Source organism: Bidens hawaiensis, unplaced genomic scaffold (assembly GCF_021521415.1).
Source record: "Bidens hawaiensis isolate Kalapana, Puna unplaced genomic scaffold, B.hawaiensis_p1.1 tig00042926_1, whole genome shotgun sequence".
NCBI lineage: Eukaryota > Viridiplantae > Streptophyta > Magnoliopsida > Asterales > Asteraceae > Bidens > Bidens hawaiensis.
In genome coordinates, this window is record NW_027497602.1 from 93919 (window position 1) to 109463 (window position 15545).

The 15545-nt window shown below is 35.0% G+C and overlaps 2 pseudogenes; both read left to right on the plus strand.

Annotated features, from left to right (window-relative positions):
- Window positions 1-951: 951 nt before the first annotated feature.
- LOC143593920 (AAA-ATPase ASD, mitochondrial pseudogene) lies at window positions 952-2566 on the plus strand (annotated as a pseudogene).
- Window positions 2567-10144: 7578 nt separating this feature from the next.
- LOC143593919 (AAA-ATPase ASD, mitochondrial pseudogene) lies at window positions 10145-11782 on the plus strand (annotated as a pseudogene).
- Window positions 11783-15545: the final 3763 nt, after the last annotated feature.

Below are 15545 nucleotides of genomic sequence, written 5' to 3' on the forward strand. Positions count from 1 at the left end.
TTTGGTTTCTAAATTCCCTATGCAATTGCAACGAAATTCGGGTTTAAATATCAAAATGACACCAAAAAATGTAATTATTTTCTGCTCAAAATGTAGCTTAAATGGAATATAATTATTAAATCACGTGCGGGTAAAAAATTAATTAAATTATGTTTACAGGTTCAAGTGTTCAACCACAAACACCAATACATTTATCAAATCATGTTTGCAATTTCCATAAATATTTATTGTTTTCAACAGAAATATTAGTGACAAACTCTAAGGCAACAACATGTCGTCGCTATATATCACCCTATAATAACTTGGACCTTTAGGACTACGCTTGCTAATGCCACTTTTGGTGACGAAGCGTCGTCGCACTAAAGGCTACGGCGACGACGTGTCGTCGCTATAGAGAGGGGTTACAATAAAAATAAAAATAACAAATTTATTATAATAATATTAACAAATATGAAGTTAATAAGTGATCGAAAATAAAATAATCATCTATGCCGTAATGATATAAAAACTTCCAACGCATCAGCGCTTTACTAATAGAATAAAAAAGAAAAGGGGATTTATGAGAAAATATTATATTTAACAATTAACTTTTGTCGGAATTATGTGGAAAATATCCTAAGATTTTTTCATTATTTGTCCTGCACATTTTTTTCTCTCGGAAATTTCCCCTTTTTTTCTTGGTATGTCCCTTAACATATATTTAAATTTTATATTTTCACCGTGTAGTGCTTTGTTTTTAAAGAAAATCTTTTCCTAGGATTTGCTCTAGATCAGTTTGCTGTCATTTCGAATTAACCTTTCATATATTAATTTAGAGACCAATGAAGGCGGCTGGCCACCTCTTTTGGCATTTTGTTTGTCAAGAGATTAAAATTAAACAAATTAAAAAAAGACTTTCTGGTGCTAAATGCCACTTTACTCAGTGCTATAAATACGGATTATACTTTAACACTCCAAAGCTCATCTACCTCTTACTACATACACCATTCTAACAAAAGTATTGTGTGAGTTGTGAGGGAAAACAAGACAACAATGATGGGCGAAATGACTTTGATGGCCATGATCATGGGCGCTTTGGCGATATTCAGGCAACTAGTTCCCAACGAGCTTCGAAGGGATCTTAGAAAGATTGTTGATAAAGCTATTAGTTATGTGTACCCTTATGTCGAGATCACTTTTAATGAATACCAAGTAGACACTTGGTTCGAACGAAGTGAAGCTTTTACATCCATTGAACTGTACCTTAGTAGCAACTCTTCCAAAAGAGCTAAAAAGCTCAAAGCAAATGTAGTCAAGGACAGCGAATCTGTTGTCCTAAGCATGGACGAGAACGAAGAAGTCATAGACGAGTTCAACGACATCAAAATCTGGTGGATTTCGTGCAAAAAGGTCCCCGAGCAACGAGCTTTCTTTTCATATCGTGGTGATGAAGAGAATCGGTTCTACAAGCTTATTTGTAGAAGAGAACATCGTGATATCATCACTAATGTTTACTTGAAACATGTGCTTGATGAAGGGAAGGCTATTGCGGTAAGAACAAGGAAACGCAAGCTCTATACCAATAACAAGAGTGAAAATTGGTACGGTTACAAGAGGAGTTTGTGGAGTCACATCGTATTCGACCATCCTTCTACCTTTGATACTCTTGCAATGGATCCCAAAAGGAAGAAGGATATTTTGAACGATTTAATAACGTTCAGCAAGTCAAAAGACTACTACAAGAAGGTGGGCAAGTCATGGAAGCGAGGATATCTTCTTTATGGTCCACCAGGAACCGGAAAGTCTAGTATGATTGCTGCCATGGCTAACCTTCTCGACTATGATATCTATGATCTTGAGTTAGCATCCGTGAAAGATAACACAGATTTGAGGAAGCTACTGATTGATACATCGAGTAAGTCGATAATTGTGATTGAGGATATCGATTGTTCGCTTAACCTCACCGGACAGAGAAAGGAGAAGAAGGAAAAGAGTGAAGAAGATGAGAAGGATCCAATTGAAAAGAAGGAAAAAGAAGAAGAGGATAAGAAGAAAAAGGGAAGTGAAGTGACTTTATCCGGGCTTTTGAACTTCATTGATGGGTTATGGTCAGCTTGTGGTAGCGAGAGGTTGATCATATTCACCACAAATTATGTTGAGAAGCTTGATCCAGCTCTCATTAGGCGAGGGCGTATGGATAAACATATTGAGATGCCGTACTGTTGTTTTGAAACGTTTAAAGTTCTTGCAGAGAACTACTTGGATCTTGAGTCACACGAATTGTTTGAAACCATCGGTCAAATGTTGGGGGAGACGAAGATGACTCCGGCAGATGTTGCTGAAAACCTGATGCCAAAGTCAGATGAAGAGAATGCTGAGATTTGCTTGAAGAAGTTGATCAAATCTTTGGAGGGCGCAAAAGAAGAAGCACGACTCAAAGCTCTTGAAGATGCGAGGATGAAAGCTGAAGAGGAAGCAAATAAAAAGATTGAAGAAAATGGCGAAGAAGTAAAGAAGACTAGTAAAAGTGCCGATGAGATACAAGCTAATGGCGCTAAAGAAAACGGTGTGTTGTGTGCATAAGTACTACAAAGTTTACCAAAAAACCATGCTATGCCAAAAATATTGTTATTAAATGTGACATCTGAATATTCAAAACTCGTGATATTTAATTATTGAATAAAATCAAGCAAATCCATTAGGTCATGGGGTATACTCTAAAACCATGGGGTATACTCTAACCCATGCATAGGTTAAAGTGACATGACACTTTAAAGATGGATTAAACCACTTCCCACTTGTGTTAAGTGTATTAAAATGGCTCATGTGTTATGCTTTTAACGGGTTAAAATGAACAATATGCATTAGTTATGTATTAATTACTAATTGATTTGTTGTATTAATTATGTGTTAAATGGGGGTTAAACCATTTCCTTTGGATGACATAGAGTGAAAGAGAGAAAAATAAGTGATGTGAAGCTTATGTGGAATTAAGATGTGTTAAAGTATACCACATGGCCTAACCCTTGCATAGGTTAAAGTGGCATGACACTTTAAAGGTGGATTAAACCACTCCCCACTTGTGTTAAGTGTGTTAAAAATGCCCATGGGTTATGCTTTTAATGGGTTAAAAGGAACCATATGCATTAATTATGTATTAAATATTAATTGATTTGTTAGTTTATATATGTATTAATTGTAATGATTTGTCTTTAACGGCTGTTTTGCTTATTTTTTTCTTTTTTTTTTTAAATTAAAAATTTAGTATTATATAAACTCACATTTTATTATGGTTTCAAACCAAATAATCTTTATCGTCATCAATACTCTCTAAAATTTTTAAACAACGTCTTCTTCATCTTCATCATCATCATCATCATCATCATCATCATCATCCGACTCCGACACCGCGGATGAGGTTTTTTTTCTAACAGTCGCGGCCCAATCTTTTCTTCAACAACCACAAGCACCGCCACGAACCTGGAAAGCTGCACTCAATCGCAATCGGCTACGCGCTAATTCAATGCTTAATGTTGACTATTTAAAGAAGTGGATCCCACATATACGAGCGATATATTTAAGCGTAGTTTTCGTGTGCACCGACCACTATTCTTAAGAATACTTGAAGATGTGGAAAGAGTGAACCCATGGTTCCGACAAGGGTATGATGCGAGAGGTCGAATTGATTTTTTCTAAATAAGAAATTAATGAAAGATTATTATTATTTATTTTTGTAATTAAACTAAATGATTGATTTTAAATTAAATATTGATAGGAGATAGATGGAGTTAAATGAATTAAACCATTTCCTTTAGATGACATGGAGTGAAAGAGAAAAAAATGAGTGATGTGGAGCTTATGTGGAGTTAAGATGGGTTAGAGTATACCTCATGGCCTTAGTATACATCCAGTAAAGATTAAATGTTGTTTTTCACGACCCTCATACTCCCCTCACACTCCTTCGTGACGTTAGAGCTAGCGGGTGCATATGATTAACAAAGATATATCACTTAAGAAATTTGATTAAAAAGAGGGGCTTCACTGACGGAAGGATTCGTTGGAACATCGTCGGTGAAACTCATCATCTACGAGTACAATCCTTCGATATCAATATCTTGTCCGTGGATGATGCTCTTTCCAATGGAACACCAACGTTTCCAACGGATTCATGGACTGACACTTTACCGAGAGTTCTTCTCCTACTAATTTTGAAATTCTTTTCTGTAGAAGTTGTTCTAATAAAATAAAAAGTCCATATAAAGCCTAAGAGTAAAGATACTATATATACATGAACTTTGATTACGATGGGTTTGCATATTTTCAAATTAATTGAGCAAACCCGTTGATTCATGGTAAAATCCATTGGTGACTGCTTTTATGCGCATCTAGTATTACCACGGATTAGTGGCGCAACTATAATCCTAAGATATGTAGTTGGTTTGGATGGATGCCCGTTGGCCACCCCTTACGGGCCTAGCTAGCTAGGGTTAGGGTTCGTGATATGTTGTTAAACTAGACTAGATCCCACATGTTACACGAGTTAGAGTAATAAATTTTGAAATTTAGAGATTTAACTAGTATAAAATAATTCAAAAATTTATATTTAAAGATTTTGAATAAATGAGTTACTGAAATTAATGATATAAAAAATATAATTCTGAAAATTGGAAAATAAATTACAATTTTAATTTGTTAAGAAACCCTTTAGAACAACTATATATAAGTATGGACGAAGCTTCATAGGGTGTAACATCCTAAATATTATAATGTTAAATAAAGAAAGTTACGTTTAGTGATTTCGCGTCATTAATTAATTAATATCGAGTAAGGAACGGATCATGGACTTAGATTAATTAAGGTGGATTAAGTGGTGATGGGCTTTAGGTCCATGGGCTTCAAGAGGTATAAATACCCTCTTAAACCAACCTAAAACCCTAAACCCTCGTTTATATCCATCCTAATCTCTACACACTCAAAAACACACACACTTCCTTATTACTATTTACGGCCGAGAGAGAGGAAGAGGGTGAAACGACCAACGAACATCGAATAGCAATAGATCTCTCATATACGAGCTAGATACAAGATAACCAAGCAAAACGCGACCAACATAACGTATAAAAGGTATGTTTTGATCCTAAAGATTACGTTTTTATAGACGTTTAGTCTTGAAACTTAGAACGAGTATAGATCGGATATAAACGAAACATAAAGTTGTAAACTTGATGAACGTTTTTGAACTTAAAGGTCCAAACTTTACGTGTTTTCGGGTCAAACATATCCAAAAACGACCATAGGATTGATCGCGAGTTGGTTAAATATCGTATCCAAGAGTTTCACGTTAAAACAGATAGGATTGTGGGGGATTAAGATTGAACAGAGACGGCAGCTGGGCAACTTCGCCTGCAAGCTTAACTTCGCCTGCAAGGTTAACTTCACCAAAGGCCAAGTTCGCCAAACTGTAACTTCGCCTGCAACTAACTTCGCCTGGTGATAAGTTCGTTTAATGTTAAGTTCGCTTAACACCAACTTCGCTTACAGTATGTTCGCTTAATGTTAAGTTCGCTTAATGTTAAGTTCGCTTAACACTAAGTTCGCTTACAGTAAGTTCGCTTAATATTAAGTTCGTTTATTGTTAAGTTCGCTTAATGATAAGTTCGCTGGAGTTAGCAAATTGGAAAAAAAAATAAAAATCTAATGAAAAATGTGTTAAGACAGTTAATGGAAATAAAATTTTTCCAAGCTGACCTGGCAGCTCGACCCCAGCCAGGGGCTGCCGCCCCTAGACCCCGCTGCCAGGGGCGCTGCCCCCGAACCCCCGTTCGTTGTGGGTTATATAAAGATAGAAATACAACATGAGTAGTAGTAGTTAATTGATACATGTAAATATTATACAGTTAGCCGTGCACAGCTCAAGAAGGGAATAACGATTAACGGAGAGCGTAACAGGATTCAGGTGAGTTTCTAGCCCCACTTCTGTGTTATGTTTTCGGGGCTGTGTGCATACTCGATATTTTTTTAATACACTTATCCTAAGTGATAAGTGTATGCCTTATATGAATGATGTGAAATGTATGAATGATTGCTTGTTAGTACGTGAACGATCTTCGGATATTGCACGTACTGTCAGGTTGTAGTGTTACGTATAAGGTAAGTGTAATGTATTTGCTTATATGTATGAATGCGATAAAGTTAATAAACGAAGGAAAGGCATGGTTGTATGGTAACGAAGAGGGACCAGACCCTAATAATATCTGTGATGTTAGGGACCAGACCCTAATAATATCTGTGATGTTAGGGACCAGACCCTTGTAATATCTGTGATGTTAGGGTCCAGACCCTAATAATATATGTGATGTTAGGGACCAGACCCTTATAATATCTGTGATGTTAGGGACCAGACCCTTATAATATCTGTGAGGTTATAGGGTGAAAGGCTCTTTAAAACGTATGATTATCTATGTAAAGAAAGTATGAAGGTAAGAATGAAAGTATATGCACTTATGTGTATATGAAAGAAAGTTAAGAGGTTAAGTATGAAATGTAAGAAGGTATTGTATGATTATGTGATTAACTAGAACTCACTCAGCGTAGCTGACTTTTAGTATGCACGCATGTGAGTAGAATGAGGCAGGTAGCTTGAGGAGGATACATGGCAGAGTTGGACGAAGCTGGCCTCTGAAGATTTTGCTATGATGTTTTATTTTAAAAGACTATGTTTTGTTTTTAAATGAATATGAATGCTCGATAAGACAAGAATTATGGTTATGGAATGTAATGGTTTGAATGTTTTTAATGTTCCGCGAATGTTTAATTAACTCTGATACTTAGAACTGCGTTTATGAGTAAATCCAACACGAAAGTAGGGCTACCGGTAACGGGGCCTTACATAGGGACCCCGTGGTCACCCCATCCCCGAAAAAGGGTCCTTGACTTCCGGCCTTCTAAAACAGGCTTCAAGCTTCGCCATTGTATATATGGTAGGGACCATAAGAGATCTGCTTGAAAAGTGATAACCATTATGAACCACTCATTTCTCTTCAAGCAGATTTTTTTATGAATTTTTTCGAGGAGTTTTTTTATAATATTATATATGTATAAAAAGGAACATGTGTGCATTTATGTACATACCTGTTTAAAATTGAAGAATAAGTATTATACATATATGTACAAATTATGTGAATGAATAGGGAAACGATAATATATGTATATATACAAATTACAAATTATGTAAATGAAAAGAAAAATGATGATGTGCATATATATGCATTATGTAACTTGCGATGTAAATGATAATGTAAATATATGCACAATGGTTCTTATTATCCTAATCTTGTAAGTTGTATGTATGTGTGTATATAATAGAGAGCGTATAGTAACTTGGGTAGTTAGACCAGTGGTAGAGCCTTATGTCTTTTGGGAGAGCTCATATCATTGGGTATGACGTTAGTTTAAGAAAAACAGTCTAATTTAGAATTAATTTGGGTTGTCACTGAAGAAAGAGAGGGAGAGGGAGGGAGAGAAGAGAGAATAATCGAGAGAAGCATGGAAAAACTGAGGTTGAACGTGTCAGTCACGTGACACCCCATATGCTACTTGATTAGTGGGCATAGGAGATAGATAATATAATAAGTAGTTAAATAGTTTTTGAAGGGGCAAGTCTTGCTCTTCTAGTATAATGACATGGGGCAATGGTTTGGGATCTTATGTTCTCAATTTTGAAATATAACTCAATGAGGTTTTCCCACTATTATGTGTTTTTTATAGTGTTGTTAGATGAGTCAGGCCTAAAATGTTAAAATCTATTAAAATTTATTAAATTAATTAGATATTAATGGTAGTTTCAAATATGTTAAATAAAAAGTTTTCTAAGGGATTAACACTTTTAAGCCATTGTAAGAAATCTAATATGAAACAGTATTAGTTGACAGCTAATAATGTTTGGACACATCAAAACCAACGGTTTACACAGACTTTGATAGTCAAAGTCAATAAACGAAAGTCGTTTTTAAGTAAACCCACCACTCAATATCCTTTCCTTGGGAAGCAAGAAAATAATTATCCATATAGTGTGATATATGTCACACTCACGAGTTTTCACATTCACACTATAAGAACAATCATCCAAATTACAATTCTAAGTGTAGCAGGTATGTGAGAGGTGCGTTTTAGGCTTTTAGCCCTTTAAGCATCTTTATATAGTGTATAAATTCCAATGGTGCTGGCTTGACTTGCTGCGTCTAGCTGTTTATGTTATTATTTTCAAAAAGAATGTAAACTAAATATTCAGGATGAAATAAAATTTTTATATTTTAAGGTTTAAATGATTAATATTAAGTAACTAATTATTAAATAAAGGCATAACTAGCTTGTAACACATCTGATAAATTTTAAATGTTTGCATATCAGACTTATGCATCATTTGGCTGAAATAATATAGTAAAAACACAATAAATTAATATAAGAACAGATTTTTTATATTGAACATTAATTTGTAAAGGAATAAACTTTTAAGGTTTTAGGAAGGTGGTACAAGTGAAAACAAGATATATAATCGAGCTTTTTGGGGAAATATGAATTCAACATCTGGTTGGGATTTCAAGCACACCGCTAGTAAACTAGGTATTTGCTCTTGTCATTCGGTCGCAAAACGGGTTGCTAATCTCCTTATGTGGCCGGAAGTTGCAACAGAAGTTAGCAACCACTTTCCGTCGCAAATATTGCAACCGAGTTGCGATGCTAATTAGTTTTGTGACCAGGATGCGAGCGCTTCTTTTGCGACTGCAACTTTCACCTTTTGCAACTGATTTGCGACTAGGCCACAAACAAGTCGCAAAAATCTAAAAACAAATCACTTTATAAAATTTGAAGTTTTTAATTTGCAAATATATTGAAAAACATAAATACGTGGCCATGGCATTAGTTAGGAAAAATAGTGTAATCTGTCGTTCAAAACAAAAAAGTATAAACATATATATAAAAGGCAAAAATTAAACATAATTTTACAAATAGCCAAAATTGTAGATATGAGGTTACAACTCTTTGTCTCGTGTAAATAACGTTTGGTCTTCTACTAAACCAGAATTGAAGACGACACCGTGAACCAAAATGTGACGTATCCAATTAAGGGGAGTACTTTTGAAAAGCAAGCAAAATTTCATTTTAATATAAGAGCCATAATTTTGGTTTCTAAATTCCCTATGCAATTGCAACGAAATTCGGGTTTAAATATCAAAATGACACCAAAAAATGTAATTATTTTCTGCTCAAAATGTAGCTTAAATGGAATATAATTATTAAATCACGTGCGGGTAAAAAATTAATTAAATTATGTTTACAGGTTCAAGTGTTCAACCACAAACACCAATACATTTATCAAATCATGTTTGCAATTTCCATAAATATTTATTGTTTTCAACAGAAATATTAGTGACAAACTCTAAGGCAACAACATGTCGTCGCTATATATCACCCTATAATAACTTGGACCTTTAGGACTACGCTTGCTAATGCCACTTTTGGTGACGAAGCGTCGTCGCACTAAAGGCTACGGCGACGACGTGTCGTCGCTATAGAGAGGGGTTACAATAAAAATAAAAATAACAAATTTATTATAATAATATTAACAAATATGAAGTTAATAAGTGATCGAAAATAAAATAATCATCTATGCCGTAATGATATAAAAACTTCCAACGCATCAGCGCTTTACTAATAGAATAAAAAAGAAAAGGGGATTTATGAGAAAATATTATATTTAACAATTAACTTTTGTCGGAATTATGTGGAAAATATCCTAAGATTTTTTCATTATTTGTCCTGCACATTTTTTTCTCTCGGAAATTTCCCCTTTTTTTCTTGGTATGTCCCTTAACATATATTTAAATTTTATATTTTCACCGTGTAGTGCTTTGTTTTTAAAGAAAATCTTTTCCTAGGATTTGCTCTAGATCAGTTTGCTGTCATTTTGAATTAACCTTTCATATATTAATTTAGAGACCAATGAAGGCGGTTGGCCACCTCTTTTGGCATTTTGTTTGTCAAGAGATTAAAATTAAACAAATTAAAAAAAGACTTTCTGGTGCTAAATGCCACTTTACTCAGTGCTATAAATACGGATTATACTTTAACACTCCAAAGCTCATCTACCTCTTACTACATACACCATTCTAACAAAAGTATTGTGTGAGTTGTGAGGGAAAACAAGACAACAATGATGGGCGAAATGACTTTGATGGCCATGATCATGGGCGCTTTGGCGATATTCAGGCAACTAGTTCCCAACGAGCTTCGAAAGGATCTTAGAAAGATTGTTGATAAAGCTATTAGTTATGTGTACCCTTATGTCGAGATCACTTTTAATGAATACCAAGTAGACACTTGGTTCGAACGAAGTGAAGCTTTTACATCCATTGAACTGTACCTTAGTAGCAACTCTTCCAAAAGAGCTAAAAAGCTCAAAGCAAATGTAGTCAGGACAGCGAATCTGTTGTCCTAAGCATGGACGAGAACGAAGAAGTCATAGACGAGTTCAACGGCATCATATCTGGTGGATTTCGTGCAAAAAGGTCCCCGAGCAACGAGCTTTCTTTTCATATCGTGGTGATGAAGAGAATCGGTTCTACAAGCTTATTTGTAGAAGAGAACATCGTGATATCATCACTAATGTTTACTTGAAACATGTGCTTGATGAAGGGAAGGCTATTGCGGTAAGAACAAGGAAACGCAAGCTCTATACCAACAACAAGAGTGAAAATTGGTACGGTTACAAGAGGAGTTTGTGGAGTCACATCGTATTCGACCATCCTTCTACCTTTGATACTCTTGCAATGGATCCCAAAAGGAAGAAGGAGATTTTGAACGATTTAATAACGTTCAGCAAGTCAAAAGACTACTACAAGAAGGTGGGCAAGTCATGGAAGCGAGGATATCTTCTTTATGGTCCACCAGGAACCGGAAAGTCTAGTATGATTGCTGCCATGGCTAACCTTCTCGACTATGATATCTATGATCTTGAGTTAGCATCCGTGAAAGATAACACAGATTTGAGGAAGCTACTGATTGATACATCGAGTAAGTCGATAATTGTGATTGAGGATATCGATTGTTCGCTTAACCTCACTGGACAGAGAAAGGAGAAGAAGGAAAAGAGTGAAGAAGATGAGAAGGATCCAATTGAAAAGAAGGAAAAAGAAGAAGAGGATAAGAAGAAAAAGGGAAGTGACTTGACTTTATCCGGGCTTTTGAACTTCATTGATGGGTTATGGTCAGCTTGTGGTAGCGAGAGGTTGATCATATTCACCACAAATTATGTTGAGAAGCTTGATCCAGCTCTCATTAGGCGAGGGCGTATGGATAAACATATTGAGATGCCGTACTGTTGTTTTGAAACGTTTAAAGTTCTTGAAAAGAACTACTTGGATCTTGAGTCACACGAATTGTTTGAAACCATCGGTCAAATGTTGGGGGAGACGAAGATGACTCCGGCAGATGTTGCTGAAAACCTGATGCCAAAGTCAGATGAAGAGAATGCTGAGATTTGCTTGAAGAAGTTGATCAAATCTTTGGAGGGCGCAAAAGAAGAAGCACGACTCAAAGCTCTTGAAGATGCGAGGATGAAAGCTGAAGAGGAAGCAAATAAAAAGATTGAAGAAAATGGCGAAGAAGTAAAGAAGACTAGTAAAAGTGCCGATGAGATACAAGCTAATGGCGCTAAAGAAAACGGTGTGTTGTGTGCATAAGTACTACAAAGTTTACCAAAAACCATGCTAGCTACATGTAAATTTAAATTGTGTATAGGGTTTAAGGTGTGTTTTTTTTTTTTCATTATTTACGTACATTGGTAGTCAAAAATGTAATATTAAAAGATTCATCTGTGATGTAAATGTCTGTAGAATGTTTATTTGTAAAATAAATAAATAAATAAAATCTGTATATTTTGTGTGTGATATATGATATTGAAATACTGTTGGTGTAACTAAAGGATAAATGGGCTGATTAATTGTTAGATTGACTACTAAATGGAGTAAATGAAATGATCATGTGGGTTAAAGACTTGTTAAGTGGGCTATCCACAAATGACCAGACCGCCAGGGTACTACAAATTATATTAAACATTTAAACAAGAAGTGGGATTAACATATTAAATGATTGAAGTATGGTCAACCTTTCTCATATCAAACAAGAAGTGGGATTAAATTATTAAATAACCCAAGGTACCATTTGATATTATAATTGTTCAGTTCATTACATTATCTGAATTAATGTAATTAATTCAGATATTAAAGTGTGGTCATCCTTTCTCAAATTAATTTTACAAGTTACATTAAAGTGTTTTCTGAAATTAACTTTATAATCAAATCTTTGAAATAGCTTTACGTCATATGTCCGTTATAGTAGAATTAAATAGTAAATCATGAATGTGAACTGCGCTTTCCACTGATTTCTTGTGGAGATGACATTACTTACACGTACTAGTTATATGTATTTAAACTTTATAAATACTTATTTCTTATTAGAGTACGAGATCTACATCAATGCCCTGATTTTGGTCAGTTGGTTCCGCCTTGAAACGATTTGATATGTTTAATCAACTCATTTAGCACATTTGCATATCAACTATTGTTGTCAACCCGTTTGATACATTTAAACAAATAAATTTGTTTGGTTGTCAAGGGAAGATCAAGAAGTTCTTGATAACTTTTAAATTATATTTGAAGTTTTTACAGACTTCATGTTTATGTTGTTCTTCGTTAGAGAGTTTGTGTATAATCAGTTGAAACAAATATCAGATATTTTCAAATAGAGCTGGCAATTTAAACAGGTACATGAATATAAGACACAAACCTACACGATCTTAACATGGATCGTGTATGACCTTAATAGGTTTCGTGTAATAAACATGTATACACAAATCGACCTGTTAATTTTCGTGTCTAAACAAGCAATATACACTTTTAACTGTTAAATACATGTTAGTACCTGATTAATTTTTTTTAAAACAAAAAAACAATAATATAATATGTACTATGGGTCAAGTTATTATACAAAGGGGAACAAAAATGAGAAGGATTTATAGCCATACAAAAAAATCCCTCAAAAAAAATTTAAAAAAATAAATAAATAAATCATAACTCAAAATTTAATAAAAAAACAAAAAAAAAATAAAACACAAAAATGTTTCCACTGTCTTTCTCGTTCTCATAAAAAAAACACAATGGTAAGTAAAAAAAGTCGTGTCTTTTTGTTTATCATTGTGTTTTGTGTTTATTTTCGTAATTGATTGTGTCTTTTTTCTTAAAATTGTGTCTTTTTTATATTATGTTATATTACTCAACATTGTGCTATATTTTGTTCGCTATTATATTATATTTTGCGATCTATTTTGTCTTTTTTAGTTATAATTGTGTCTTTTGTTCATTTTCGTCATTGTGTCTTTCATCTTGGCATTGTGTCTTTTCGTCAATTTTTTTTATTATTTTTGTATATATATATATATATATATATATTGAACGGGAATGATGGCAGAAACATTTTAGTTTTTTTAATTTTTTTAGTTTTTTTTATATATTTTGAGTTATGATTTTTTTATTATTTTTTTTGAATTTATTTTTAAGGGGATTTTTGTATGCTTACAAATCCTTCTCACACTTCTCATTTTTGTCTCCCTTTGTATTTTAACTTTACCTTATGTACTATACCCGAACTACTTAACCCTAATTCTTTTACACCCATACGATACTATTGCCCGTCCATCAACAACTGCAACGACGCACCCACATCTCCGATATACCTCCTCTCAGCCCATATCTCAGCTCTTCCTCCTCGCAGCCCATATCTCCAGTCTCCCTGCTTGCACACTCGGCAGTAGCACCACCGCCTTACCATCAGTTGATCTCCCCATTAGATGCCCTCGCCTACAACTAGAGGTGGTCAAAAAAACCGGTTACGGAACCGGTTTGGCCGGTTTAACCGAAAACCGGTTTTTTAAAAACCGGTTTTTTTAAAAACCGGTTTGACCGGTTTACGTAACCGGTTTACGTATCGGTTATAAGTTTTGGACCCAAAACCGGTTTTATAACCGGTTATAAAAAAAACCGGTTTTTTTTAATAACCGGTTATTAAAAAACCGGTTAACCGGTTTTTAAAATAACCGGTTATTACCGTTATAAAAAAAACCGGTTAACCGGTTTTTTAATAACCGGTTAACCGGTTTAACCGGTTTTCGAACGTTACCAAACGGCCTTATAGCCGTTTTTTTGTGTTTTTGACCGTTTTTTAGCCGTTTTTTTTTGGTTTTTTTACCATTTTACCCCCACAAACATCTATATATAGTTTAGGTTGGGTATTGGTTAGATCACACTTGATTATACAACTCCAAAAGCTCTAAACGTTTATTTCATACGCGATTATACAACTCCAAACGCTCTTCTTTCGTAGTCGTTTATTTCATACTCGAGTATACCACTCTTAATTCGTAGTCGATTATCATGGCCTCCCAAAGTGCTGCTTCATCGGTCAACATGGGTGCCTCGAACACGGGAGAAACCGTCGTTCGGGTCATCCCCACGAAACGAAACCAAGATATTTGGCAACATTTCGACCTATGCGAAATGTCTAACGGAACCCAAAAAGCTAGATGCAAACATTGTTTGAAGTTTTATAACAAAGAAGCAAACTCCAGTTTAAGAGCTCATGTAGAAAAGCCCTCTTGCAAGGTCTTGAAGGACGAATCCGGAAGTAGTTCGCAGCCGGAGATGACGAATCAAGGAACGGTGTTTACGTACGACCTTGAAGCGGTACGTCAACAGTTTGGCAACTTTGTGATTCAACAATCACTTCCTTTCAACCACTTCGACAACCCTCAATTCACGCAGATGATGCAAACGTATGTTCAACCACGCTACCAACACGTAAGTCGTTCGACCCTTAGAAGAGATATGCTTAAAGCATGGAAAAACGCTAAATCCGAACTAATTTCATACTTTTCAAACTTACAAACTGGTGTGAACTTAACCACGGATGTGTGGTCGGTACCTAATGGTTCGCCCGACTCATACATTTGTGTGACGGCTCATTGGGTTGACCCCCGGTCGTGGCAAATGATGAAACGAACCGTTGCGTTTCAATTGTTTGATTACCCGCACACGGGTAGAAATATTTTTAAACTCTTGGATAAAGTCATTCGACAATACAAGATTGAAGATAAAATCTTTTCAATATCGTTTGATAACGCGTCCAACAATACGGCCGCGGTTGGCCATTTAAAATTAAAGTATAAACCTATCTGTGATGGAGCGTTTTTTCATAGCCGATGCATTGCACATATTATCAACTTGGCCGTGCAAGATGGGTTAAACGTGATCGAAACGCAAAGAAACAATTTTAAAAGAATGTTACGAGATGTTTTTAGCAACAATTCAACATTTTCAAGATACAAAAAATTTTGTGAAGAAGCTAACTGTCAATGGTTGGGGCCTAACTGGGATTGTCCAACAAGATGGAACTCGACTTGTGAAATGTTTGAGAAAGCCATCCAACAAAAACAATCGTTAATTGCGTTTCAT